This window comes from Carettochelys insculpta, chromosome 32, assembly GCF_033958435.1.
Source record: "Carettochelys insculpta isolate YL-2023 chromosome 32, ASM3395843v1, whole genome shotgun sequence".
NCBI lineage: Eukaryota > Metazoa > Chordata > Testudines > Carettochelyidae > Carettochelys > Carettochelys insculpta.
The window spans coordinates 9,695,205-9,721,125 of NC_134168.1; the positions used below are offsets into that span (position 1 = coordinate 9,695,205).

The following is a 25,921-nucleotide window of genomic DNA, read 5'->3' on the forward strand; positions in this document are numbered from 1 at the left end:
CCACTTCTGCATTTATCTTGCTAGAGTGGGGAAGGAGCCATGACATGGTGGCCGTGGTGTTGAGAACCCAGGATTTTTAAAAGGACACAAGTTTTTCTTTTGTGCTGCAAGATTTGCAATTTTTTTCTTTTTTTTTCCCCTTTGTTTTTGTTGTTTTGTTTTTGTGCTGCCTCAGGGTGGGGCAGACAGAAGGTTAACTTTTAGCCACACACAGACCACCCCAAAGAGTTTGTTTTTTTTCCTAGCTTTCAGGACAACTGGATGGTTAAGCTAGAAGAGGGCAGGGAAGGAGCCCAGTTCGTGCTTTTGTGATTAGGCAAAGTAGCCGTAGAGAAACCAACCCTTCCTAAACAACACCCTGAGGTGGAAGCAGCCTCAGAGCAAGGCAAGATGTCCAGCTCCAGGGAAGATTCACACTCTGGAGAGGGGAAACAGGAGCATGTTCTGATGAGTCCAAGGGGAAGTGACCTTGAGGAGGCAGGAGGGGCTGGCAGCTGCCCTACTTCCCCCTCCCCAGCTGTCTCTATGTGGGATTATGCCTCAAGTGCAGGCCGGACTCTAACTGACAAAGAGATGGAGTTCCTCATGCAGATGGAGGACAGACGTGCACAAGTAAAGCCGGCCGAGATAGCCGCAGAGACGAGGAGCGCGGAACTAGAGGCCCAAGTTGCACTGGAAAAAGCTAAGCGGGCGGATGTTTCAGGTACTCCACCCAACAACCCCATCACCATTCTGCCCCCCAGGAGCCTCCCCGTGTACCAAGTAGGGGATGATGTTGAGGACTTTTTCCTCAACTTTGAGAGGGCCTGCCATGGGTACCACATTCCTCCTTGTCAGTACATGATGGACTTAAGATCACGAATCACTGGTCCTCCACTAGTGGTGGCAGCTGACCTGCCAGGGGACATGGCGAAAGATTATGAACTGTTTAAGCAAGAGGCCAGACTCAGGATGGGACTCCCTCCTGAACAGGCCCTGTGTCGCTTCAGGGCCTCCAAGTGAACCCCAACCTTACCCTTCCCCAAACATGCCAGTCGTGTACTAAAAAAACTGGGAAACATGGCTCTCGGGAGAGAGAGCCCACACCCAGGAAGAAATATCTCTCCTGATGCAGATGGAACAGTTCCTTGAGGGGGTTCCGGGAGAAATTAGAGGTTACATCCTGGATGGAAAACCGAAAAACCTGAGAGAGGCAGGAGTACTCAGTGCCCAATGGATTGAGTTGAGGGGGAAAAGCAGCCAGGAGAGCAGTCCGAGAGGGACCTTCAACAACCGGGGACCATCCAGACCCCCACTTTGCAGGGAAGAGCCCGACACACCTCCAGCAAGACTCTGGGGTTCCCTCGTCCCTCCATTCCATCCCCTGGGAACCTTCCCCACTCCAGTGGTGCACCCATGGTGCAATGCTTTAAATGGAATGAAATGGGGCATGTCAAGGCCAACTGTCCCAAGAGTACCAATAGGCTGCAGCTCATCACTCTGGGGTTGCCTCCAGAAGCCTCAGGCCCCGATGTCTCACACATCCCCCCAGAGCAGCGGGAGACTGTGAGTGTGGGAGGGTGGGGGATTGTTGTATGGAGGGACACCGGAGCACAGGTTTCAGCGATCCACCAATCTCTAGTGGACCCCAAGGCCATAGACCCACAGACACTGGTCACCATTCAACCCTTCAAGGATAACCCCTTTGACCTCCCTACTTCCTAGTTACCAGTGCAGTACGAGGTCTGGTCAGGGACTTGGACTTTTGCAGTCCATGATGACTACGCTGGTCCTCTGCTGCTGGGGGAAGATTTAGCCAACCATGTGAACCAGTTTAAGAGGGTGGGAATGGTCACACGAAGGAAGGCTAACCAGACCTCCACAGCTAAAACCTCTCCTGAGCCCACCAGGGATCAGGCTGTATACCCAGACACCCTGGACCCTGCAGTGATGATGCCTGAACTCAGACCAGTAGCTGCAAACACGGCCTGTGACCCAGTTCCTGAGCCCCAGGCCAGGTTGTCTCCAGACCCAGAGGGGGTGGCGCAGCCAGTGCCAGGGTCAGAGTTGGTCACAGGGGACACCATGGAGTCGGCGGTGACAGCTGAATCTACAATGCTCCCCCATACCCCTGAAGAAAGTGATCCCTCCTCTGTACAGGTGCCCTCTGCTCCTACATTGCCTCTTGTGGGACCTGATCTGACATCTCCAGCTCTAAGACCAGTTCCAGGCAGAACAAGAAGGAGATGAGAGGCTCCAAGGATCTTGGACGGCGGCCAGAAATGACCCACTGCCTCTCAGCCCTTCGAACAGAACCAGGTTTGTGGTAGAAAGAGGACTTTTATACCGGGAGTCCCTTTCCCATAGGCACCAAGAGGACTGGCATCCTCAGAGACAGTTGGTGGTCCCTACTAAGTACAAGGAAAAGCTCTGAAGGTTAGCCCATGATCATCCTAGTGGCCATGCTGGGGTGAGCTGAACGAAAGCCTGGTTGAGAAGGTCATTCTATTGGGAGGGGATGGGCCAGGACGCCACTAGCTATGTCCGTACTTCCAAGATGTGCCAGTAGGTGGGGAAGCCCCGAGACCGCATCAAGGCACCCCTCCAACCACTCCCCATCATAGAGGTCCCATTCCAGTGGGTAGCTGTGGATATTACGGGTCCATTCCAGAAGAAAACCCCCAGAGGGAAACAGTTCATATTGACCCTAGTGGACTTTGCCACCCGATGGCTGGAAGCCGTGGTCCTAGGCAGCATGACAGGTAGGAACATGGCCCAGGCACTGACAGATATCTTTGCCAGGGTAGGTTGGCCCTCAGAGATCCTCACTGATTCTGGGACCAATTCCGTGGCAGGGCAATGAAACACCTCTGGGAAGCTTTTAACCAGCTCAAGATGGCTCTGATGTCTGAGCCTGTGCTGAGGATCCCAGACTATGATATGCCTTTTGTTGTTACCACAGATGCTTCTGAGTGGGGAGTAGGAGCAATTCTGATGCAGGAAGGACCAGATCAACAACTTCACCCTCTTCTATTTCTCAGCAAAAGATTGTCTGAAACAGAAAGCCACTGGTCTGTCTCAGAGAAAGAGAGCTATGCGATTGTATATGCGCTAGTTAAGCTAAGACCATATGTTTGGGGACGGCGCTTCCATCTTCAGATTGACCATTCTGTTCTTCAATGGCTTCGTTCAATCAAAAGAACCAAAAAGAAACTCCTTCGGTGGAGTTTGGCACTCCAAGACTTTGACCTTGACGTCCAGCACATTTCAGGAGTCTCAAATAAGGCAGCTGACGCCCTCTCCCGAAAGGAATTTCTGGACTCAGTTACAAGGACTTTCTTAATATCTGTGTTGGTACTCCACAAATGTGGAAACATTTTGTTGTTTCTCAGGTAGTTGCTAAGAATGTAAAGCGTGCATGTGCTTGTTTTCTATGCCTTATGTCACACCTCCAGGTAGAAATCACAGCCAGTGTGGCCAGAGGCTTGCAGACACTTCTCAGGACAATTCTTCTGAGACTTACATATGTCAAAGAAGACAATTAATTGCTCAATTGTCTGAACAAACTGTATAAAGAGTCCTGATCAAAACAAAAAGCAGTCAAGTAGCACTTTAAAGACTAGCAAAATAGTTGATTAGGTGAGCTTTCGTGGGACAGACCCACTTCTTCAGACCATATCCAGACCAGAAGAGACTCAATATTTAAGATACAGAGAACCAAAAACAGTAAGCAAGGAGGACAAATCAGAAAAAGATAATCAAGGTGAGCAAATCAGAGGGTGGAGGGGTGGGGGGGGAAGATCAAGAATTAGATTGAGTTAAGTATGCAGACAAGCCCCTAGAGTGACTCAGAAAGTTCACATCCTGATTTAAACCATGTGTTAATGTTCCGACTTTGAATATAAATGTCAATTCGTCCGCTTCCCTTTCTACGAAGGAGCGATAATTTCTTTTCAATAACACACATACCTTGAGGTCATTGACAGAATGGCCCATTCCATTAAAATATTGACTAAGTGGTTTGTGGATCTGGAGTGTTTTAATGTCTGTTTTGTGTCCATTGACCCTTTGTCTAAGGGAGTTAGAAGTCTGTCCAATATACAAAGCATCTGGGCGTTGTTGACACATGATGGCATATATGATGTTAGTAGAGGAGCATGAGAAAGTGCCAGTGATTCTGTGAGTAACCTGGTTAGGTCCAGTGATGGTGTTTCCAGAGAAGATATGTGGACAAAGCTGACAGCGGGCTTTGTTGCAGGGAAAGGTTCCAGGACTGGTGTTCCCGGGGTATAGACTGTGGCTGTTAGTAAGGATCCTCGTGAGGTTGGGAGGTTGTCTGTAGGAGAGAACAGGCATGTCACCCAGGGCCTTCTGGAGAGTAGCATCCTGATTAAGATTAGGTTGTAGGTCTTTACTAATTCGTTGCAGTGGTCTGAGTTGGGGGCTGTAAGTGATGACCAGTGGTGTTCTGTTCTTGGCTTTTTTGGGCTGATCTTGGAGTAGCTGCTTTCTGGGTATGCGTCTGGCCCTGTCAATTGGTTTTTTACTTCTCCTGGTGGGTAATTGAGGTTTATGAATATTTGGTAAAGTTCTTGTACTTTTTGGTGTCTGTCAGTTGGATCAGAGCAAATGCGATTATACCTAAGAGCTTGACTGTAAAGAATGGATCTAGTGACGTGTGCAGGATGGAAACTGGAAGGGTGTAGCTAAGTATAGCGATCAGTAGGTTTTCAGTACAGTGTGGTACTGATCAGGCCATCCTTGATTAGTACTGTAGTGTCCAGGAAATGTATCTCTTGCATGTTGTAATCGAGGCATAAGTTGGTGGTGGGCTGTAAATTGTTAAAGTCTCTGTGGAATTCTTCTAGAGCCTCTGTCCCATGGGTCCAAATCATAAAGATGTCATCAATGTATCTTAAGTAGAGGAGTGGTAATAGGGGACGAGAGCTGAGGAATCGTCATTCCAGGTGAGCCATAAATATATGAGCATGTGGTGGGGCCATGCGGGTGCCCATAGCAGTTCCACTAATCTGGAGGTATAAATTGTCCCCAAAACAGCAATGATTGTGTGTGAGAAGAAAGTAACAGAGGTCAGACACCAGATTGGCTGTGGTGGCATCAGGGATGGTATTCCTGATTGCTTGTAATCCATCTTTATGTGGAATATTAGTGTAGAGAGCCTCTACATGCATTGTGGCAAGGATGGCGTTATCAGGAACTTTTCTGATATTTTGTAATTTCCTCAGGAACTCAGTGGTATCTTGGATATAGCTGGGAGCGTTGGTGGCATAGGATTTGAGGAGGGAGTCCACGTAACTGGCTAGTGCGGTGGTAAGGGTGCCAATACCTGAAATGTTCGGGTGTCCAGGGTTTCGAGGTTTGTGGATTTTGGGAAGTAAATAGAATAATCCAAGCTGCAGCTCAGATGGTGTGTGTGAGTTAATGAGGTCCCGAGTAGCAGCAGGAAGTTCCTTCAGTAGTTGTTGTAATTTCCTTTAGAATTCCAAAGTGGGATCAGCGGAGAGATGTCTGTAAAATGTGGTGTTGGAGAGTTGTCTGGCTGCCTCCTGTTCCTAGTCTGACTTCTTCAGGATGACAATAGCACCCCCTTTGTCAGCTGGTTTGATTATGCTGTCTTGGTTCTTTTTGAGACTCTGGACAGCATAGCGTTCAGCGTAGTTGAGCTTGGGTCTCCTTTGGCATTGTTTTTGTATAATGTCAGACTGAGCACTGTTGCGGAAGCAGTGTACGTAGAAGTCCAGACTTTCACTACCACCCTCAGCGGGAGTCCACGTAGAGTTCTTCTTCTTTTGTTGTTGGTAGGGGGGATCGAGAGAGTCATACTGTTGTTCCTAGGTGTGCTGGAAAAATTCCTTTAAACGGAGGCAGCGAAAGAAGGCTTCAAGGTCCCCACAGAATTGTATTAAGTTCGTGGGGGAAGTAGGGCAGAAGGAAAGACCCCGGGATAAGAGAGACTCCTCTGTGGGGGCTGAGTTGGTAGTTTGAGAGGTTAACGTCGTTGTTGGTTGAGCTACTGTTATTGTGGTTGAAGTATCCTGAGGAATGAAGTAATGAAGAAAATTTATTCTCTCTTCTTTTTTGTAGCTAGAGGAAGTGTGTTTTATAGATATCTTGTCTGGCACTGGTAAAGTTTCGAACTGTGGGGTCTTGTGTGGATGCCTGTTCGTTGATGATAATTTCAAGTTCAGAGAGAGAGAGTCCTGAGAACTGATTCTCAGGGCTCCCACTTCTTCGGAAGCTGGCAGCCTGCGTGCATGCCAAAACAGTTTCCTTTTAGGTCTCACTCTTGCCTCGCTGCTTTGACCTCCAGCCTCGTACCTTTGTGGGACACTGTACCCCAGTGGAAAGTGGCTTCCTCAATAACTGGCATTGTGAGCACGATCGCTTGGAACTCCAGCTGGAGAGGTCGATGATGAGGAACAGGATAGGGCCACAGCACGCATTTGAAGGGTAAGGGATCCATTTAAAATCTCCTTTTTCGCCTCCCATTTCTCGTCCCCGACTGAACCAGCTGGCGGTAAGAGTCATCTTTAGTTCCAAAATTTTCTCCAGGAGGCTTGAGAGAGGTTTAAAATGTTGGGAAAAGCTAACATAAGGTATTGAGTTGGTGCTGACTGACTGGTGGCGAGTCCAAGCGCATGGTTTTGAGTGAGTGAAGTCCAGAACAGAACCGCAGCTGCACTGGCACTGTCAGTGCTACTGAACAGCTGCTGAAAGCAAGGGAGGTTTCTCCCCGGCACCTAAGAAGTGTGAGTGAAGCTGACAGTCTGTCTGGACTCCCACACTGTCCTTGGAGAGGGTTGTGTTGCTGGACGCCTGTGCTCCCCTTTTAGAGGGTAGTGCTGCTGGGCTACTGTGCTGTCCTTGGATGGGTGGGAATCCAAGTGATACATGATACTGTGCTATCATGGGTGGGAATGCTCCCTCGAGATGGTCTCCAACTGAGGGGAAAGGCATCTCATAGCCTGGGACTCCCTAGTCTCAGATGATCAGAACTTACAGTGAGCTAGGGAAATTGCCAGCAGGTTTGAAACTTAGGAGACAAGAAATTGATGAACATTTGGAATGACTATGCTTACGGGAATCCCTGGAAACAGTGGCCACTAGAGGGCATTTTTGATTTGGAAAAGCTTCCCTGTCTTAGAGGTTTCCTCAAGGAAACACATCCTAACCAGATGGAATGTTGGTACCTCTGGGAGGATGTGGCAGAAAAGAAGAACCACCAAAGCATAATGGCTAGCCAGAAAGACTTTACTGAAAAGCTGCAGCAACAATTGGGTACTCTAAGGAAATAGTCCGATTCCCCAGAATCACCGTCTGTGCCCCCCACTCTACTCAGCAATGGCACAATTATATCCTCAGTTGCCTCAGAATAAGGCTGCGCCAGCCCCAGTCCCTGACCTGCCAGATGACTTTCTGGATCTCTGCACAGTTGGCTACCGCCACCCCTGCCTCCCACACATCCACCGCCTCCACCAGATGAGGCGGCTTGTGCACAAATAAGCCAGACACTGTCTAATCAATCAGAGCAGGCCCCATCTCTGCGCCAGAGAGAAGCACCCTTCACCCCACTTGAGCCGGGCCATCCTGATATGATTTATGCAGCCATTAAGCCCCTAAGGGAACATGCTCTTAAGGAGTTGATTCCTAGCTTGAACCCTGAGTTGCTTAAAGCTGGCTGGAAGCCAACCGGAATTTGCACGGACACAAACATTGTTATACCTGTGAAGGCTGCTCGCCCATTTGAAGTTTCCTTTCAGCGACGCTGCTTCCCGACTTTATGTAAGAGCTCACAAGAGTTGTCACCAGCCATCGATATTTCTGATGAGGGAAACTCATCACAAGTCATAGCGGCTCCCCTTAGTATGTTTCCAGGGGCTTCAGGAGAGGCTCCACAGCGGATCCACATCCCATGGGCTGCTGCTGACGTTTTAAACTTGAAGAGCATTTTGCTTCCTGTCCAAGACGACCCCCAAGGATACCGTGAGGAAGTACAAAGGCTTATTAACATTTATAACCCTGCTCATCGGGACATGGACTGGCTCTTCAGAGGTAATCTGCCTCCACATGACTATGCAGCTTTAATTCGGCAAACTCAGTTAGCAGCCCCACATCATGAGGGTGCTCAACAGCCGAATGATCCTCTCCCTGATCCACCCCCCCACTAATCATAATGAGCAAAATGATTTGAACAATGACTTGAAGGAACTCCTTAATGCAATTACAGAGGTTGTCCCAGTGCGGCAGGACTGGTCAAAAATACAAGCTGTTAAGCAAAAGCCAGATGAACCTCCTGTCTCATACACTGAACGCCTCCTGTCTGCCTTTCGAAAATTCTCCCAAATTGACCCAGAAGTGGAAGGTAATCGTCCCATTATTATTGCAGTTGTAGTGGACAATCTCCACCCTGAAATCAGAGACAGGATTAAAAATAACGTTGTAGTTTCGACAGAGCACACAATCCTTCACATTCAGGGGGCAGCAATGCAGTTTTGGGAAAGCTTGCAAGCTGACAAAGCAAAGAAAAAGGAATTAGAAACAACTCTCATGGCCTAGCAGATCTGCAGAAAAAGCAGAACCCTAAACAGAGCCCAGCTTATGCACCGTCGTCACCTAGGAGCTGAAACTTTATTCCATTTTCTGGCCAACTGAACTTTCCCCAACAACAACAGCAACGCTCACTAGCTCAGCCCCAGGGACCCCTAAGAACTGGGCAGTGTCATTAATGCAGCAAAAATGGCCACTGGAAAAATGAATGCCACAAATGCGAGCAGGACATGGCACTACAAAATCGGGGTCTCTTACAACACCAGAGACACCTCAGTCCTGCTGCTGCTCCCTGGCCTGATCCTCCGAGCAGTCAATATCTGCTTCCACAGACTATCCCCACGTGTTAGCCGCTTGGGAAAGGACCAACATTATGCCTGTAATTATTAACAGTGCCGTGTGGTCCTCACATTACCTCTTCGGACTTCCCCACAAGTTCCTGAACCTTTTATCTCAATACCTGTGAACGGACAACCCCACACATTTTTCCTTGACACTGGAGCTACCCTTTCTTCTTTTAGACCATCTGAAACCTCCCGCCAAAAAGCTTCTTCTGTGATGAATGTTGTGGGAATAGGAGGTCAGTGTATTCCCCCTCCAGTCTCAGAAACCACACCTGTGACTACTGGGCCCTTGTCAGCTGAACATTCTTTCCTGTTCTCTCCCTGTTCTCCTGCAAACCTTCTGGGACGTGACTTGTTGTGTAAATTGGGAGCAAAGCTCTATTGTAGAGAGGAAGGGATATTTGTTGACATTCTTCCCTATCAGACTCCAACTTTGATGGCATTACTACTCTCAGCGGAATCTCAGATATCCCAGAGACATTGTGGACGGCCGACACAAATGAAGTTGGGTTGCTAGCCTCTGCAACACCAGTCCAAATAACACACAAACACAACATGCCTTTCCCAAGGGTACTCCAGGATCCGTTGTTGAGGGAGGCAGAAGAGGGCGTTAAGCCTGTAATCTCTTCCCTCCTTGAACAAGGGATATGTGTTTATACAACCTCACCATGTAATACACCTATACTCCCTGTGAAAAAGGAGGGAAAATTTGATAACCAGCGTAAACAAGTCCATAGGTTGGTGCAAGACCTGAGAGCCATCAACAAGTTTGTAATCCCAGGTTTCCAGTAGTACCTAACCCTGCTACTATTCTTACCTCTGTTCCAGCCACATCTAAATGGTTCTCTGTAACAGACTTATGTTTTGCCTTCTTCTCTCTTCCAGTGCATAAGGATTCCCAATTCTTCTTTGCCTTTTCTTTTCAGGGTCATCAGTTAACCTGGACACGTCTTCCCCAAGATTACTGTGAAAGCCCTACTTTCTTTTCTCAGTTTCTGAAAGCTGACCTTGATTCCATATCTCTCCCCTGTGGATCTGAACTGGTTCAATATGTTGATGATGTGTTGATTGCCAGTGAGACTGAGGAAGGATGTGAAACTGATACTCTACATGTGTTAAAATGCCGAGCTGAAAGGGGTCACAAGGCCTCCTAAGCCAAATTGCAATTTGTAAAACAACAGGATCAGTACTTGGGACATTTACTTTCAGGAGATGGCCGCCACTTAACACCTGAGCGGACCTCACAAGTACTCTTCGTTCCTCGCCCATTAACCAAACGTCAGGTCCCCAAATTCATGGGTGCTTCAGGATATTGCAGATGGTGGCAGGGGGAATGTTATATTCTGTTCTCATAGAAACATTGTTTTGTAAATGAATGCCTACTGATGTTCCCATGAAGTTCAATTCAGCATTGTTAGTGAATCCTCCTTCATATTCTCATGATATTCAGCATTGTTCTGTTAATGAAATCCTGTTCATGTTCTATACGACTGAATAACTCTACCTCCCTGTAACTTACCTTCTGTTCATAATCTATAGGAACTTTACCTCCTGCTCCATAGGGAATTACCAAGCGGAATGTCAAATGAGCAGTAGGAATTCAGTTTGAGCTGGAGGAGTGGATAAGGGAATTATGAGAAGCTCTCCCCTGGTTTGTTGCGAGGGGGGTGAACAAAAGAGGAGAGGAGGTATAAGTATTGCTCACTTCTTGTTGTAAGGTGGGCAGGCTTTGTGGAATATATCCCCCTTCCACGCTATTTTGGTATAACAAATACAGTACTTAGGTTAATCTCTTCCACTCTCGGTGTGTTATTGGGCCAGTGTTGCACACCGGGCACGAACTGCCACTGTGCCACCTCGAGGAGGAGGCAGCACAGACAATGGATTCCTAATTTCTCTGGACTCACCCGACCCCTTACTGTGCTACTCTTAGACTCAGCACCTGGTCCTGCGAACTGGTCTCCGGACTGTGAATCTGCTTTCCTTTCCCTCAAAACCCGTCTCTCGCAGCCCCCAGCTCTTGATTTACCTGACTATAGTAAACCCTTCACCCTATTTTTGTCATGAGCAGGACGGAATCGCAGCAGGAGTTCTCTGTCAACACTCTGGGTCCACACCCTGCCCAGTAGCTTATTTTTCAGCAACCCTGGACACAGTAGCCCGTGGGTTTCCACCCTGCCTGTGAGCAGTTGCAGCTGCTGCTGAATTACTTGAACAAGCTCAACCTATCACATTAGGCCGAGCTGGCTTTTATATTCAAATTCGGCACATTAACACTTGGTTTAAATCGTGATGGGAACATTCTGAGTCACTACAGGGGCTTGTCTGCATACTTGGCTCAATCTAATTCTTGACCTTCCCCCCCACCCCTCCACTCTCTGATTTGCTCACCTTGATTATCTTTTTCTGATTTGTCCTTCTTGCTTACTGTTTTTGGTTCTCTGTGCCTTCAATATTGAGTCTGTACTGGTCTGGCTATTGTCGGGGAAGCCACTTTTCCCTGGGGTACAGAGTTCCTCAAAGGTCCGAGGCTGGAGGTCAAAGCAGTGAGGCAAGAGAGAGATCCAAAAGGAAAGTTTATTTGCATATCTGCAGGCTGCCAGCTTCCAGAGAAGTGGGAGCCCTGAGAATCAGTTATCAGGCCCTTTTATACAGTTTGTTTAGATCGTTTGGTAATTAAATGGCGTCTTTAACATACCAAAGTCTCAGCCAAGTTATCTTGAGATCTGTCTGCAAACACGAGCTCTGCTGACTTCAGTTTACCCTACAAAGGTACATGATGACCAAAACAAAGGAGTGTTCAGGGTAAATTGTCTCTAAGTGACAAGGTAAGAACTTCAAAGAGGTGCAGATGACCCCCTAATATCCTCTCACAGAGTGGGGTCTGGTTATTGTGGAAAAGTAAAAATTTTAACCCCTACAGCAGTTTTTCTTTTTCCTTTTTCCCCCACAAATCCCCCCTTTGATACTCCACAGGAGTATCACTCTAATTCTATTTTAGACAATCTTAGGTGTTCTTCTTCTGCTAAGATACTTAACCCATCTTATTATAGTATCTTAAAGCTCTAAAACAGAAAGGATAGTAGTAGCACAGTAATCAGTAAGCACAACAGTCTCCTTAGTAAAGCTCAGTCATTTAGTATTGTTTGGCTTGCCTCTGCAGGCACGCTTCGAGATTTCGTAGTCTTTTAATTCACTCAATACTGCAGGAAGTTTCCTTTTTATGAAAGTTACAGGGTGTTAGGATTACCTGCAGTTCTTTGGTGGCACAGTTTTACTTCTCAGTTTGTATCTTAAAGCTCCCAGTGGGGGCCTGTCTGGCAGGAGTCTGGCTTGGGAGTCTGCCTCCTCGGTCTGCTGAACCTCGTCCTCAGGTGATTCCTCCAGGGAGGGGTCCTGGGTGACGGGGTCAATCAGCTGTGCCAGCTTTACTGTTCGGCGTATGTGACTTGCGTGGATCCACGAGGGGCGCTCCTTTACCTTCACTGCTGTGTGGGTGAAAAGCAGTACTTGGAATGGTCCTTCCCACCGGGATGCGAGGCATTTCTTTCTGCGATGTTCCTTCACAAGCACGTAGTCACCTGGTCGGATGTTGTGGCACAGTACATCAGTAGGTACTGGGAGGGCTTCTTTCACCTGCAAATGTAAGCTGGGAGCAAGCTTAGTTAGTTGGATAACAAATTCGGTTAAAGAGTCAAACTCCTCACTTAAACTTTTTACAACTCTAGGGGGTGATAGTCTTTGGCTGACTCATGGCAGTGGGACTATTTCATGGGGTGTGAGGTTGTGTTTTCTATTAGGTGTATTTCTAAGATGCATTAGCACTAAGGGTAGGGCTTCTGGCCACTTCAGTCCGGTGTCAGCACAGATCTTCCCTAACCGCCGTTTTATGTCAAGGTTCCTTCTTTCTGTGTGGCCGCTGGCCTGTGGGTGGTATGGGGTATGGAACTGCTGAGAGACATTTAAAGCCTTGCAGATAGCAGTCATAAGGGACGCGGTGAAGTGGCTCCCTTGGTCAGAATCAATGTGTAAGGGCACACCAAATCTGGGAATGATCTCAGTCAACAACTTCTTAGCTACAGTCACAGCATCTGCTTTTCTGCAAGGGAAACACTCAATCCAGCCACTAAACAAACACACTATAACAAGGCAATACTGATACATCATACATTTCAGAAGTTCAATAAAGTCTACTTGCAAATACTGAAATGGTCCTTCTGGCCATGGAGTGGCGCTTGGAGCTGTAGTTTCTCCTCCTGCAACATTAAACTGCTTACAAGTCATACATGAATTAGATATCCTTGCAGCTTCTGTGTGCACGCCTGGGACATACTATTGTTTTAGGATCTGTGAGGCCACCCCCCTTTTGCTCATCTGTGTCATCTGGTGAGACACCTGAGCAAGCTGTTGTGTAAGAGATCTCGGGGCAACCGGGCGATCGTCAGGTGCAACCATGATCCCTGCTGGGGATAACGAGCAGCCTGCTTTATCCCAGAGATTTTTCTCTGCAGGTGGAGCAGCCTTCTGTAGCTCTATCAGGTCCTGCAAAGAAACAGGGAGAGAAAGAGAGACCAGAATCTGAAAAGGAGCCGGAGGTCCATGTGCTGCTGCATGTCTGGCCGCAGCATCAGCACTTGCATTGCCCATAGAAACAGGATCAGTGGCACCTGTGTGAGCCGGGCAATGGGTAATGGAGAGGGACATAGGGAGTTGAATGGCATTGAGAAGTTGGGAGATAAGGGGACCATGGGAGACAGCAGAGCCAGACGAGGTGAGGAAACCTCGCTGTTTCCAAATTTGTCCTGTAGCATGACAAAGAGAGAGCATATTTTGAGTGAGTGTAAATTGCAGCAGAGTGTCCAGAAGCCAGGAGACAGGCACGGGTTAAAGCGATAAATTCAGCTGCTTGAGCTGATCTGATACCTGGGAGAGAAAATGCTTCTAGAACATCATTATCTGAAACCACGGCACACCCAGTGTCTAGTTCACCAAATGGATTTCTTTGACATGACCCATCGGTGTACAATACCAGATCTGCATTTTCCAGGGGTTGATCAGACAGATCTTGGCGAGGCTTAACACAGTGTTCAAGCAGCTCTTCACAGTCGTGGATATGAGGTTCACCATCAGAGGGTAAAGGAAAAAGAGTAGCTGGGTTAAGCACATTACACCTTTGAATGACAACATTTGGAGAAGGAAGGAGAACATTTTCATAGCGGGTCTGTCTCTGAACAGACAGATGCTGGGTGCGGTGTCGCTGCAAGAGAGCAGAGACAGCGTGGGGAACCTGTAGGATAACACTGTGTCCTAATGTGAAAGTTTGAGCTTTTTCAAGTAATTCAGCAGCAGCTGCAACTGCTCGTAGGCAGGGTGGAAACCCACGGGCTACTGAATCCAGGGTTGCTGAAAAATAAGCTACTGGGCGGAGTATGGACCCAAAGGGTTGGCAGAGAACCCCTGATGCAATTCCATCCTGCTCATGACAAAATAGGGTAAAAGGTTTCAGATAGTCGGGTAGCCCAAGTGCTGGGGGCTGCGGGAGAAGAGTTTTAAGAGAAAGGAAGGCAAATTCGCAATCTGGAGACCATTCCACAGGATCAGAGGCTGCATCTAAGAGTAGCTCAGTCAGGGGTCTGGTGAGCACAGAAAAATTAGGAATCCATTGTCTGCAATATCCAGCAGCACCCAGAAATTTGCGTACCTGACGTTTGGTTAATGGGCGAGGAATGGAGAGTACTTGTGAGATTCCCTCAGGTGTTAACTGGTGGCCATCTCCTGAAAGTAAATGTCCCAACTACTGAACCTGTTGTTTAGCAAATTGCAATTTGGCTTTGGAGGCCTTATGAGCTCTTTCAGCCAGGCATTTTAACACATGCAAAGTATCAGTTCTACATTCTTCCTCAGTCTCACTGGCAATTAACACGTCATCCACATAGTGAACTAGTGCAGACCCACAGGGGAGAGTTATGGAATCAAGATCAGCTTTCAGAAACTGAGAAAACAGGGTTTCACAATAACCTTGGGGAAGACGTGTCCAGGTTAACTGACGACCCTGAAAAGAAAAGGCAAAGAGGAACTGGGAATCCTCATGCACTGGAATAGAGAAGAAGGCAGAACATAAATCTATTACAGATAACCATTTAGATGTGGGTGCAACACAGGAACGAATAGTAGCAGGGTTAGGTACTACTGGAAACCTGGGGATTACAGATTTGTTGATGGCTCTCAGGTTTTGCACAAACCTATAGATTTGTTTACCCTGGTTATTAAATTTTCCTTCCTTTTTCACAGGTAGTATAGGTGTGTTACATGGTGAGGTTGTGTAAACAAGTATCCCTTGTTCAAGAAGGGAAGAGATTACAGGCTTAACGCCCTCTTCTGCCTCCCTCAACAACGGATACTGGGGTACCCTTGGGAAAGGCTTATTGTGTTTGTATGTTATTTGCACTGGTGTTGCAGAGGCTAGCAACCCAACTTCATTTGCATGGGCTGCCCACAATGTCTCTGGGATATCCGAGAGGTCCAGGAGGGGTGCATGTCCTGAGGCCTTATTAAATTCCACTGAGAGCAGTAATGCCATCAAAGTTGGAGTCTGATAGGGAGGAAGGTCAAGAAATATCCCTTCCTCTCTACAGTAGAGGTTTGCTCCCAATTTACACAATAAGTCACGTCCCATAAGGTTTACAGGAGAACTGGGAGATAACAGGAAAGAATGCTCAGCTGATAAGGGTCCAACAGTCACTGACGTGGTTTCTGAGACTGGATGAGGAATACATTGACCTCCAATTCCCACAGCATTAATCACAGAAGGAGTTTTTTTGAGGGAGGTTTCAGACTATTTTAGAGTAGAAAGGGTAGCCCCAGTGTCAACCAAAAATGTGTGGGGTTGTCCATTCACAGTTATTGAAATGAAAGGTTCAGGAACTTGTGGGGAAGTCTGACGGGGTAATGTGAGGACCTCACAGCGTTGTCAATAATTACAGGCATAATTTTGATCAGTTCCCAAGTGGCTAACACGTGGGTTAGGCTGTGGAAGCAGATCTTGGCTGCTTGGGGGATCAGGCCAGAGAGCAGCAGCAGGACTGAGTTTGCTCTGGTGTTGTAAGAGACCCCGATTTTCTTGTGCCATGTCCTGCTGGCACTTGTGGCATTCATTTTTCCAGTGGCCATTTTTCCCACAGTAATGGCACTCCCCAGTTCTTAGGGGTCCCCGGTGCTGAGATAGTGAACGTTGCTGGTTTTTTTGGAGAAAGTTAGGTTGGCCAGAAAAAGGAATAAAGCTTTGACTTCTAGGTGGCGGTGGTGCACTAGTTGGGCGCCATTTAGGGTTTTTCTTTTTCTGCAGATTTGCAATTTGCATGGCCGTGAGAGTTGTTTTTAATTCCTTTTTCTTTGCTTTGTCAGCTTGCAAGTTTTCCCAAAACTGTGTAGCTGCCCCCTGAATTTGAAGGATTGTGTTCTCTCTCCAGCCTAGAATGTTGTTTTTAATCCTGTCTGATTTCAGGGAGGAGATTGTCCACTACAACTGCAATAATAATGGGACGATTACCTTCCACTTCTGGGTCAATTTAGGAGAATTTTCGAAAGGCAGACAGGAGGCGTTCAGTGTATGAGACAGGAGGTTCATCTGGCTTTTGCTTTACAGCTTGTATTTTTGACCAGTCCTGCCGCACTGGGACAACCTCAGTGATTGCATTAAGGAGTCCCTTCAAGTCATTATTTAAAACATTTTGCTCATTATCGTTAGTGGGGGGGCCAGGGAGAGGACCATTTGGCCATTGAGCACCCTCATGATGTGGGGCTGCTAATTGAGCCTGCCGAATTAAAGCTGCATAATTATGTGGAGGCAGATTACCTCTTAAGAGCCAGTCCATGTCCCGATGCGTGGGGTTATCAATGTTAATAAGCCTTTGTACTTCCTCTCGGAAAGGAGGCAAAATACTCTTAAAATTTAAAATAGCAGCAGCAGTCCATGGTGCATGGATTCGCTGTGGAGCCTCTCCTGAAGCCCCTGGAAACATTCTAAGGGGAGCCTGTATGACTTGTGATGAGTTTCCCTGATCAGAAATATTGGTGGCTGGTGACAACTCTTGTGAGTTCTTAAATAAGGTCGGGAAGTAGCATTGCTCCAAGGAAACTTTAGATGGGCGAGCACCCTTCGCGATTGCAACAGTGTTTCTGTCAGTGTGGATTCCAGTTGGCTTCCAACCAGCTTGAAGCAAGATAAGGTTAAGGCTATTAATCAACTCCTGAAGAGTATGTTCCTTAAGAGGCTTCATGGGTACAAAGATCATATCAGGATGGTCTGGTTTAAGTCAGGTGAGGGATACTTCAACCTGGCGCAGAGATGGGGGCTGTTCTGGCTGATTAGACAGTGTCTGGTTTATTCGTGAGGAAGAAGCAGTCTGATCTGGTGGAGGGGATGGATGTGTGGGAGGCAGGGGTGGCAATAGCCAGCCTGTCCACATGTCCAAAAGGTCCTCTGGCGGGTCAGGGATTGGGGCTGGGGTAGCCTTATTCTCAGGCAACTGAGGATATAATTGTGCCGTTGCTGAGTAGAGTGGGGACGCAGACGGCGATTCTGGGGAATCGGGCTGTTTCTTTAGAGTAGCCAATTGTTGCTGCAGCTTCTCAATAGAGTCTTTTTGGCTAGCCATTATGCTTTGGTTCTTTTTCTTTTCTGCCACATCCTGCCAGAGGTACCAATATACCATCTGGTTAGGATGTGTTTCCTCCAGGAAACCTCGAAGGTGGGCAAGCTTTTCCAAATCAAAACTGCCCTCTAGTGGCCACTATTTTCGGGGATTCCCATAAGTAGAGCCATTCCAAATGTCCATCAATTTCTTAAGTCTCCTACGTTTCAAACCTGCCGGCAATTTCCCAAGCTGACTGTAAATTCTTATCATCTGAGACAAGGGAGTCCCAGGCTGTGAGGTGCCTTTCCCCTGAGCTGGAGACAAACTGGAGGGAGCATTCCCACCCATGTTAGCACTGTCCTGTCCAAGGACAGCACAGGAGCCCAGCAGTGCTACCCTCTCCAAGGGCAGCACAGGCGTCCAGCAACACTACCCTCTCCAAGGACAGTGTGGGAGTCCAGACAAACTCTCAGCTTCACTCACACTTGTCACGCGCCGGAGAGAAACCACCCTTGCTTTCGGCAGCTGTTCAGTAGCACTGACAGCGCCGGTGCGGATGCGGTTCTATTCCGGACTTCACTCACTCAAAACCATGCGCTTGGACTCGCCACCAGTCAGTCAGCAACAACCCAACCCCTATTTTGGCTATACCCAACCTTTTAAATCTCTCTCGAGCCTCCTGGAGAAAATTTAGGAAGGAAAGATGACTCTTACCGCCAACCGGTTCAGCCAGCGAGGAGAACAGGGAGGCGGACCCGGGATTTTAAATGGATCCCTCACCCTTTAGGTGCGCGCTGTGGCCCGATCCTCTTCCCCGTCGTCAGCCTCTCCAGCTGGAGTTCCAAGCCGTCCCTTCGTGGTCGCCAAATTGTCGGGGAAGCCACTTTACCCTGGGGTACAGAGTTCCCCAAAGGTCCAAGGCTGGAGGTCAAAGCAGTGAGGCAAGAGAGAGATCCAAAAGGAAAGTTTCTTTGCATATCTGCAGGCTGCCAGCTTCCAGAGAAGTGGGAGCCCTGAGAATCAGTTTTCAGGCCCTTTTATACAGTTTGTTTAGATAGTTTGGTAATTAATTGTCTTCTTTAACATACCAAAGTCTCAGCTAAGTTATTCTGAGATCTGTCTGCAAACACCAGCTCTGCTGACTTCAGTTTACCCAACAAAGGTACATGTTGACCAAAACAAAGGAGTCTTTAGCCTAAATTGTCTCTAAGTGGCAAGGTAACAACATCAAAGAGGTGCAGATGACCCCGTAATATCCTCTCACAGAGTGGGGTCTGGTTATTGTGGAAAAGTAAAAATTTTAACCCCTACAGCAGTTTTTCTTTTTTCTTTTTGCCCCACACGATGGTCTGAAGAAGTGGGTCTGTCCCATGAAAGCTCACCTAATAAACCATTTTGCCAGTCTTTAAAGTGCTGCTTGACTGCTTTTTGTTTTGATTAGGTCACAGTGTTATCTTCCAGGTCCCCCATGTTGTCTCTGCTCGCTTGCAGCGACACTGCACCCAGCATCTGTCTGTTCAGAGGCAGAGCCATATGAGAATGTTCTCCTTTCTTCCCCGAATGTTCTCATTCAAAGATGTAATGTACTTAACCCAGCGACTCTTTTTCCTTTGCCGGCTGATGGTGAACCTCACACCTATGACTGTGAAGAATTGTTTGAACACTGTGTTAAGCCTCGCCAAGATTTGTCTGACCAACCCCTGGAAATTGCAGATCTGGTATTGTACACTGATGGGTCATGTAAAAGAAATCCATTTGGTGAACGAGAGGCTGGATATGCCGTGGTTTCAGATATGGATGTTTTAGAAGCCTTTTCTCTTCCAGGTATCGGATCAGCTCAAGCAGCTGAACTTATCTCTTTAAACCCTGCTTGCCTCCTGGCTTCCGGACAGTCTGCTGCTGTTGACACTGACTCAGAATATGCTTTCTCTGTCTGTCATGCAACAGGACAAATTCGGAAACAACGAGGTTTCCTTTCCTCTTCCAGCTCTGCTATCTCCCATGGTCCCCTTATCTCCCAACTCCTTGATGCCATTCAGCTCCCCACATCCCTCTCTATTCCCCATTGCCTGGCTCACACAGGTGCCACCAGTCCTGTTTCTAGGGGAATGCAAGTGCTGATGCTGCGGCCAGACATGCAGCAGCACATGGACCTCCGGCTCCCGTTCAGATTCTGGTCTCTCTGTCTCTCCCTGTTTCTTTGCAGGACCTGATAGAACTCCAAACAGCCGCTCAATCTCCAGAGAGAAATCTTTAGGAGAAAGCAGGCTGCTCCTTATCCCCAGCAGGGATCCTAGTTGCACCTGATGGCCTCCACGTCGCCCCGAGATCTCTTACACGACAGCTTGCTCAGGTGTCTGAACAGATGACACACATGAGCAAAAGGGTGGTGACCTCACAGACCCAAAAACAATGGTACGCCCCAGGCATGCACATAGAACCTGCAAGGATATCTAATTCATGTGTGATCTGTAAGCAGTTGAATGTTGCAGGAGGAGAAACTATGGCTCCAAGCACCACCCCATGGCCAGAAGGACCATTTCAGTATTTGCAAGTAGACTTTATTGAACTTCCAAAATGTATGACCTACCACGATTGTCTTGTTATAGTGTGTTTGTTTAGTGGCTGGATTGAATGTGTCCCTTGCAGAAAAGCAGATGCCGTGACTGTAGCTAAGACGTTATTGACTGAGCTCATTCCTAGATTCAGTGTGCCCTTACGAATTGATTCTAACCGAGAAAGCCACTTCACTGCATCCCTTACGACTGCCATCTGCAAGGCTTTAAATGTGTCTGAGCATATCCATACCCCATACCACCCACCGGCCAGCAGCCACACAGAAGGAAGGAACCTTGACATAAAACAACGGTTTGGAAAGATGTGTGCTGACACCGGACTGAAGTGGCCAGAAGCCCTACCCTTAGTGCTAATGCATCTAAGAAATACACTTCATAGAAAACACAACCTCACACCCCATGAAATAGTCCCACTGCCATGAGTCAGCCAAAGACTATCACCCCCTAGAGTTGAAAAAGTTGAAGTGAGGAGTTTGACTCTCTGGCTGAATTTGTTATCCAAATAACTAAGCTTGCTTCCAGCTAACATTTGCAGGTGAAAGAAGCCCTCCCAGTACCTACTGATGTACCGTGCCACAAAATCCAACCAGGTAACTACGTGCTCGTGACAGAACATTGCAGAAAGAACTGCCTGGCAGCCCAGTGGGAAGGACCATTCCAAGTGCTGCTCGGCACCCACACAGCAGTGAAGGAGCACCCCTTGTGGATCCACGCGAGTTACGTACGCCGAACTGTAGACCCAGCAGAGCTGATTGACCCTGTCACCCAGGACCCCTCCCTGGAGGAATCACCTGAGGACGATGTTCAGCGGACCGAGGAGGCAGACTCCCAAGCCAGACTGCTACCAGACAGGCCTCCACTGGCAGCTTCAAGATATAACCTGAGAAGTAGGACTGTGCCACCAAAGACCTACAGGTGAGCCAAGCACCCTGTAATTCTCACAAAAAGGAAACTCCCTGCAGTACTGAGTGAATTAAGAGACTACAAAATCTCAGAGTGCCTGTAGAGGCAAGCCAAACAATACTGAATGACTGAGCTTAACTCAGGAAACTGTTGTGCTATTTGCTTCCAAGTTACTGTGCTGTTACTATCCTTTCTATTTTTGAGATTTAAGATACTATAATAAGATGGGGATTGTTGTCCTTCTCCTATTAGTAAGACAAGCCTTAGCATATAACTTTCCCCACCCTTATCGGGAGGCCCTGCAGGAAAGTGTGTCCCTCCCCAACGCAAGGGACTGTTGGGTATGTGAACAGCTTAGTGGAGGCTCATTACAGTTTGTCCCAACTCCTGCCTCCCTTTGGGCAAAATCCCGAAATTTCAGAATTACTGGTAATCAGTATTCTAAAGGGTAGTGGGTGAATGCCCAGAATGAAACTGCACAGCGAGGAGTACATAGGCCTCTGGAAACAGGCAGATCTGGCATAAAAATCTGAGTGCCTCAGGGATACCCCTAACTCAAGCACTACATCCATCCAGGACTGTGTATCCATTGCGTTTTGAAAAGAAATTGGCACTGGTAAGGACCTGGGGTGGGTCGCAGAAAATATATGTGGTCATGGCTAGAGTCAGATGATGGACAGTGGGTCACCAACCCAGCTGATTAAGGAAATTTCTCTCAAGGATACCAATCACCTTCCCCATTACTCCTAGATATACTTCTTCTCTGAGCGGCATTACTATCAAACCCAGAAAGTTTAACTCCCCCTTATGGGTAAACGAGACCTGAGATAGGTATAACCATTCCCTGTTTCCAATCATGGATAATGGAATCTGATTTAATAATTCCTGGAAAGCACCTGATTGCTCAAATAAGCCCCTAATCTCTGGCAGAGCCCTAGAAGAAATTCATCTTGTCACTTTTTCTGCATATAACCTGATGCAGGGCCATAATGTCTCTGGATGGCCCCAGTTCCATAGGCGATGTGATCCTTTCTTCGTGAAACAGGGCAAAAGGATTAAAGGCACCTGGTATAAGGATAACCTTTTAACTTTGATCCTCAGCAAGCCTGGTATGTTTTTCATTTGTGGAAACTTTGCTTATGAGGCCTTACCACCGGGGTGGAAGGGCAGGTGCACCATAGGCTATGTGACCCCAGTAGCAGGATTAGTTGAGCATTTCCAGGCAGATACTATTACAAGCTTAGGCAGTTTCATACACAGAGCAAGGAGTGATGCACCCAATGATATTAACCCATTGGCCCACTGTTTTTCATTCCATGGTGCATGCTATATTACCAGGCTTGGGGGTTAATGAATTGGAATGAGCAGTTCGCAACATCTCTAGAGTATTAGAACAGAGCTTTAATGCCACCGCTGAGGCTGTCCAGTCCCTAGGAAAGGAAACGGATTCCATAGCTAGACTAGACTTTCAAAATTGACAAGCACTGGACTTGGTCCGAACTCAGCAAGTAGAAGTTTATACTATTGTTATCCCTTCCTGCTTTTCCTATGTTAATAAATCAGGTATTATAGAACGAGATCTCTCAAAAATAAAATCAGCAATCGAAGTGTTTAAAAGGGCCGGTGAGGTCCAAACATGGGACCCATGGAATTGGCTCCCAGATGTTGCAGGATGGTTTGAAGGAAGCTTAAAAATCTTACTGAAATACCTGATAATCATTATTGTTATATTTGTTATCGTGTATGTGCTCATTAACTCCTGCCTTACCTGTACTAAGTGCACGATGAAGCAATGCAATAAGAAAACCCAAAGATTTAATCAGAACACAACCAAAGAAGTACTGGTGATGGTAGATTTAGAAGATAAGGATGGGCTAAGCATCTTAGCAAAAGAAGAATAGCTGAGAATGTCCAACATAGAATTAGAGTGATCCTCCTGATGAGCATCAAAGACGAGATCTGTGGGGGAAAAACTGCTCAAAGGGTAAAAAGAGGTTTTTTTTCCCACACTCACTAGCCTCATTCTGTAAGGGGATACTAGAGGGGAGGGTCATCTGTACTTCTTTGAAGTCCCTTCCTTGTCACCACAAGACAATTTATCCTGTAGGCTCCTCTGTCTGGGTTATCATGTACCTTTCTAGTATAAACTGGCCTCAAGAAGAGCTGGTGTTTGCAGACACATGTGAGGGCAATTCTGCTGAGACTTTCATATGTGAAAGAAGACAATTAATTACTAAACCATCTAAACAAACTCAATAAAGACTTCTTGGAAGTGGTTCTCAGGGCTCCCACTTCTTTGGAATCTGGCAGCCTGCATGCATACATAATAAAGTTTCCTTTTAGATCTCACTCTTGCCTCACTTCTTTAACCTCCAGCCTCAGACCTCTAGGGGACACTGTACCCCAGGGGAAAGGAGTTCCCCGACACGGACTAGCAACTACCTCCAGAAGATGACAGTGGAGGACGATGGAGAAGCATACCTTTTGGCCTTTGAGAGGACGGCCATACGGGAAGGCTGGCCCTGAGACCAATAGGCCAGCATCCTGGCTCCATTCCTCTGCGGAGAGCCCCAGGAGGCCTACTTCCACCCACTGGAGTGGGTGACTGCAGATTACACCCAGCTGAAAGCCGAGATCCTGGCCCAGACTGGGGTGACAATGGCCGTCAGAGCCCAGAGGTTCCACAAATGGAAGTACCGGAAAGGAGAAGCACTGAGGGCCCAGCTGTTCTCCTTAATCAATCTGGCCAGAAAATGGCTACAGCCCAAGACTCGTGGCCCAGAAAAGATCCTGCAGACCATTGTGTTGGACCGGTACATGAGGGGGGCCACCACTGGGACTTCAGGGATGGGTCTGCCTGAATGACCCATCCTCATAAAATGAAATGTTGGCTCTCATGGAGAGACAGACAAGCACCCGAGCTCTCACATGACCCCTTGTGGAGGAAGGAAGGTGCGGCAAGGAGGCGCCTCCCACTCCCTGGGCCCGGCTGTTAGAGGCCCTAGGCAGGTAGCTGAAGCCCATTGTGTTGAGCTGGGGAGGGGGGATATGTGACAAGGTAAGGCTGGGAGGAGTAAGAACAAGAGGGAAGACCTATTGGAAGGCCAGGTGGGTGGGCGGGTGTAGTCCGCCCATGACTAAAAGTCTCCTCTCACAGCGAGGGGGGACCTACTGGATAAAACTGGCTTCAAATGACTCCAGGGAACAGTGAAAGAAAAAACAGGGATGGGAGTGAGGGCCAAAGGTTCAAAATGAGGGAGCCGGAGGGGCATACCGAGCAGAGAACCCCGGACAGTCCTCACCGCTCCTTAAAGAAGTCGGTGGATGCTGCCCAGAGGAACTCTGCCCAGATTCGTGACTGGAGGGAGGAACGAATTAGGCCCCACAGTCGCAGGTCGCCCCCTCTGCCAGCCTCCTTTTCCAAGTTTTAGAGATGGCCATTTTGGCTACAGCCAGGAGGAGGCTGATGAGGAGGTCCCGCGCCTTCATGGAGCCACGGATAGGGTGTGAGAGGCTAAAGACTTTTGAGGAAAAATGCAGCCAGAACTTCAGGAGGAGGTTGTGAACGAGCCAGAAGAGGGGCTGCAGGGTCGTGCACTCGACATAAATATGCGTCAAGGTCTCCCTCATGCTGTAAAAGGTACAAGTGTCCGGTGTAGGGGTGAACCACATCAGGTAGACACCCGTGCTCACCGCTCCATGAAGGATTCTCCAGCTGATGTCCCCAGTGGGCCACGGAACCAAGGTGGAATGGAGGCTGGCCCACCGTGGCTCCCCACCCTCCAAAGATATTAGGAGGTCCCATCATTTGTGGTAGATAAATAGACATCGGGATAGAGCAGCTGACCCGTGCTGCACCGGATGGCCTGAAGCGCGGGTGGGAGGAGGCTTGTCTGCCATCCAGCCCTGACCACCAGGCCACAGCTCTCGACCCAGTTGACCCTGGCAGAGGAGGCTGCCGAGTAGACAGCTTGGCAAGCCTCCAGCCGCGCCAGGTCTCCTGGGTCCTGAACCACGAGGAGCATGTCGTCGGCGTAAGCCAAGAGGACCAGCTACAGCCTCAGCTCCCAATGCATAAATCCCATCAACCTCTGACGAAGGAGACAGAGGAAAGGCTCGATGGCCGGGCCATAAAGCTGTCCTGAGAGCGGGCAGCCTTGTCGTACTCCCCGTCCAAAGCTGACCGGAGCGGTCAGGGTCCAGTTGAGCTTGACCATGCACTCCGAGGCAGCATACAGCACCCGAAGAAACCCTATGAAGCAGGGAACGAAGCCGAAGGCCCTCAGGGTGCTCAGGAGATACCCGTGGTCCACCCTGTCAAACGCCTTCTCTTGGTCTAAGGACAGGAGGGCAAACCACAGGCCATCCCTACACCCAAGCTCAAGAAGATCCTGGACCAAATGCAGATTATGGAGGATGGTACGGCCCGGGACGGTGTAGGTCTGGTTGGGGTGAACCACGTCCTGCAGCACGGACCCCAAGCGGTGGGAAATGGCTTTAGCGATGATCTTGTAGTCCATGCTGAGGAGCAAGATGGGACGCCAATTCCTGAGGTCACAGGCGTCCCACTTCTTGGGCAGCAGGGTGAGTATGGCTCGCCTGAACGATAGGGGGAGGACCCCGCTTTGCAAGGACTCAGACCAGACGCTGAGCAGGTCTGGGCCAAGGGCGTTCGAAAACACTCGGTAAAACTCCACAGTCAGCCCATCCATGCCCAGGTATTTATTGGCGGGCATGAGACGGAGGGCTTCCGAGAACTCGGAGAGAGTGAGAGGAAGCTCCAGCTGTTCCCGGTCGCCCACGCTGACCGAGGGGAGTTGGTCCCAAAGCACCCTGGAGGCATCGGCGTCGGTCGGATCCGGGGAGAAAAGGGTGGCATAGAAGGCACGGGCCCTCTCGAGCATCTCCGCTGGAT

General features: G+C 48.3%; 2 long non-coding RNA genes across 2 annotated transcripts; one reads left to right on the plus strand and one right to left on the minus strand.

The window, feature by feature from the left end:
• Window positions 1–381: 381 nt before the first annotated feature.
• LOC142005110 (uncharacterized) lies at window positions 382–3,920 on the plus strand. Its single transcript, XR_012643073.1, has 3 exons — window positions 382–703; window positions 2,140–2,298; window positions 2,942–3,920. It is a non-coding gene; the product is annotated as an uncharacterized LOC142005110 (long non-coding RNA).
• A 7,534-nt stretch (window positions 3,921–11,454) lies between these two features.
• Window positions 11,455–18,521, minus strand: LOC142005093 (uncharacterized). The gene is made up of 2 exons (XR_012643072.1): window positions 18,242–18,521; window positions 11,455–13,433 (listed from the first exon to the last, which is right to left on the minus strand). It is a non-coding gene; the product is annotated as an uncharacterized LOC142005093 (long non-coding RNA).
• Window positions 18,522–25,921: the final 7,400 nt, after the last annotated feature.